Below are 4,031 nucleotides of genomic sequence, written 5' to 3'. Positions count from 1 at the left end.
TTCCTCACTCTCTTACTCTCTCTGAAAATTCATAATGACAGGCGACCAAATAAAATGACAGATGTCTCTGGATTTGAACAGTGTTAACGCACAACTCCATATAAAAAATACAGGCCATTGATTCGTTTCAAGACATGTTAATGTGGAAATGTTACACATTATATTTTTAATTGTATGCAAATATTGGCATCAAGCAGAAAAATAACATATTGAGATTTTCCTTTTAATTATAATAATCAAACACTTTCTCTTGTGCACTAATTAGGGCTCAGGGGCAGGTGGAGCATCTAATTAACCAAACCATTCAGTCTGGAGCCCTCGCACGTGTTTTTAAAGCAGCTCTGATTTCTACGTCTTTCAATCTAGGCAGGAAACTAGTGGCCTTTGTGCCTGAATCAAAGCACTCCCCCACTATGAATAGTGATTCTGTGGTTCTCCTCCTCACCAGTGCTGCCACAGAGGTCTTCCCCCCTGAGACTTTCCCCTTTGACCCCAACAAATGGACTCTTGTCAACAGAATAAAAAAAAAAAAAAAATTAGTGATTGGCCTTTAGTGATGCCTGTTGTTCGGGCGATGGACGTTTGATGAGTGATCACAATGACAGAAAGGGTCCTATGGGGAGGTTGCTGGAGCTCAGCGCTCAGTGGGACGTCTTGTGATATGACATCAGCATTACAAGCTCCGGACAGTGAGGAGGTCAATTACAGAGTTATCTCTCAGCTCAACTCTTTGCTTTGCCTGTGTCACAAGAACTAGAGAAATGCCCTACAGAAGAACGACACACACCTTCAGCCTCACTCTTTTTAAAATGAGCTAACATAATGAAGTTCAAAGCGTGGATATGTGGCTAATGATTGTCACTGTCATGTGGCAGTGAGATGTATGGACCTCTTGAAGTGCAGCAGCTTTTCAGGCGTGTGCTGATGAGCAGACCACAATCAGGGGCTCCCTGATATCTCGTTCAGCGGCCCGGTGAGACCGCTTGGCGAGGACAGTGAGAAAATGTAGGTTGTTACGTCCGTCTGAAAGCCCAGATGGACTCTGCAGCCTGCTCCAATCAGCTCACAAAGGTGATATAATTGCCAGGGCAGGATGGGACAAGGCCACCGCCTTTGGAGTTCCTCAGCCTGCTCCTTTCCCCATTGCACCTATTCTCTCCCACTCTATACTCACTGATTATACTCCCCTCCCTCATTGTCCCATTATCCCCGTCCAACAACAGGCCAATTTGTCCCTCTAGCTTGGCTCCCGCCTCCCCTCCTGCTGCGTTATTTAGCCCCTCTTCTGCACTTCAATGGCAGGTACTGATTAGAGAACTTCCACGACCTCTTCGCTATTCCTCAAAAATCCCTCCTCCCCTTCCCAGCAACCTTTAATCTGATTACAGGCTTTCTGCAGCTTTTCAGGGGAGGCCAGTCCCAGGAGGACAATAGCAGACCAAGTGGTTTCACAAACACTCTCCCCGGGGTCATATGATTCACCAGAGGAGCCGCGTCCACTCTCCTCCGGCATCAGGTCCCCGCAAGGCCTGTCTGCACAGTGATTTAAAAGTAACATCTCTGTTATACTGTTATCTGTTTGTCATCCTGTCATGAAAAAATCTCTCCAAACAACCAAATACGAGTCAAGGTCCTTAATATCCATCTGTCTTTTTCTGTTTTTTAATAATCAAATTCTGATCATATTGGTGTTTTGGTGAAAAGAAACTCAAACATTTTTCATTTGCAATAATAAAACTAGTGCAAATTAATCAGTGTGCAACAATCTTGTTTTCTCTCTGAAACTTTTCTGAAAAGCACCTGGCTTATGTTTGTTTCTCTGTAACATTTTTCTGCATGACTTCTTTGGACTATTGTTTCAAGGATAGTAATGAAAACACATCGTATTTTTTTTTCTCCAAAATTTGATTCATTTTAAAAACCCAAAGGACTATTTGTTAATCTAATTGCTAATAAAAACAAGCACCATATCAGACCAACATTGCTGTCTTAATGCTTACATTAATGAACATTTTTATGGCACATTTTTGTGCTACAGTAATTGTGTTGTCTTGATGGATTTTGGACAGTGTTTTTTTACCAGAGGTAAAAAAGGTACCAAAGATATTTTTTGCCTGTTCATTCCCCTACCTTGTCAAAACCTGGCAACTCAATTACCCACAATGCAACTTAACCACTCACATTTTGGTCAGAAATCCAAGTGCGTTGTGCGAGTAGCTGGAAGCCTCGAGCAGAAATGAGGAGCAGGCTAAAATCACTTCTTTCTAACTCCATACCCCAGACCCCACCAACACTGACTCAAGTGACGTCACTTGAGGCAAAACTAGATGTCACACAGCTTCCTCTGCAGCTGCAATACACTTCATACAACTTTTTTCACATGGTGCTACCCAACACCTGCAGATGGATTCTAAAGCATGAAACACTGGAGCTCTTTTTCTTAAGATTTTTAAGTGTAGTCTATGACTTGCAGCACATTTTAAGTGAACGCTGCTGTGTGCAGCAGTGGGGATTGTGGCTTCAGCAGCACTGAAGCTGTGCTCACACATGACGCCTATCATGTGATCAAATGGAGAAGCAGACATAAATAACATGGATCTGCAGAAGTTGAACCCAGGACCGCTGTAGAGCCTCGGCACATGGGTCGCACGTGCTACAGACCGAGCTAAGCAGCGCCCCACAACAGCATGTTTTGAACAGGTACTTCCTTAATCATAATCAAAATGTGTCATGATATCTTCCAATATACAACCAAAATCTTAGTTTTCTTGAGGTAAATTAAAAACTCGTCACACCCTCAGTTTATATTGACCTTGAACAGTCACATCAGTAACTATGTGTACCGGTAAAAACAGATAAGAAATTTCAAAAAATCAAGTCAAAACAAACAATGAAATAAGGATAAAACCATGTAAATGTTGTGTTTCACTGTATTGATTACAAAGACTCAGATGGGTTTAAATCCAACCGATAACCCCACAGTTAACCTGTTAAACCCCATCAGACCCTTTTACAGACCTCTTCACTCAATAAAGCTTCTGTCGCCAGTCAACCTAAGAAGACCAGCACAAAACATATGTCCACCAGTGTATTTAGAGTTCATTAATGTCACAGTGACTGGTCAGGAAATGACCCTTAGTGACCGGCCTGTCCACGCTTCATTACCATCAGAATGAAGGGAGCAGGAGGTCCAGGGTGCTGGAGACAACATGTGAGCCCATGATACGCTGAAGGACCAGTTGACCCTCTTCTACTCTTTATATTTAAAGTCAAAATGAAGCGGCGGACGGCTGTTGAAGACGTTTCGCCACTCCATTTTAATAACTGGTGAGGAGCTACAGGCATTTTAACGTGATGCCAATTGGGAGCCCTCATGGTCAGAGTCACATGAAGCAAGGTGTTACACAGCTCTGGAAGCAGCGTCAGGATTTATGATAATTTAAATTAATCTTGCTCTCCACTCCAAGTTTATTTGAATTGTAACTTCAAAAGATGTATTTTAAATTGTCAGCTGGATATTAATCAAAAATATAATCTGTCGAAGGCAAATACAGCTTTGTCTTTTTCCCTTTTGCCCTCCAACTCAAAATATGTTACGCTTATGAACACATATTAAAATTGTGTTGTTTGTCAATAATTCATACAAATGCTCAAATCTGTAGGTGTCCTCATGAGGTGAAAAGTTAGAGACGTGTAGATTTTTCCCCTCCTCTGAAGTCTGCATGCATTTTTGTGTGATTGTACTTATTTGTTCTTCTACTTTAAAAACCTGTGATATACAAATTAAAACACTGACTAATGTTTATACAAATATCTAGATTTATCAGTCCAGTAATATCAGGATACAAGTGTCGATCGATCAGAGTTAGAGGGCTGAAACTTTCCATCATTTTTCTAACCATATATCGCCCCCTTGTGGAGTAATAGTGGACTTGTGATTAAGAAGAAAGTAGATGCCATCTGGTGATATTTGCAATGAGATGGATAAATACTATTTGTTTTGAATGTTTATTATGATATTATACAATCTT

The sequence above is a fragment of the Acanthopagrus latus genome, chromosome 4 (assembly GCF_904848185.1).
Source record: "Acanthopagrus latus isolate v.2019 chromosome 4, fAcaLat1.1, whole genome shotgun sequence".
Taxonomy (NCBI): domain Eukaryota; kingdom Metazoa; phylum Chordata; class Actinopteri; order Spariformes; family Sparidae; genus Acanthopagrus; species Acanthopagrus latus.
This window is presented reverse-complemented; position numbering follows the sequence as displayed.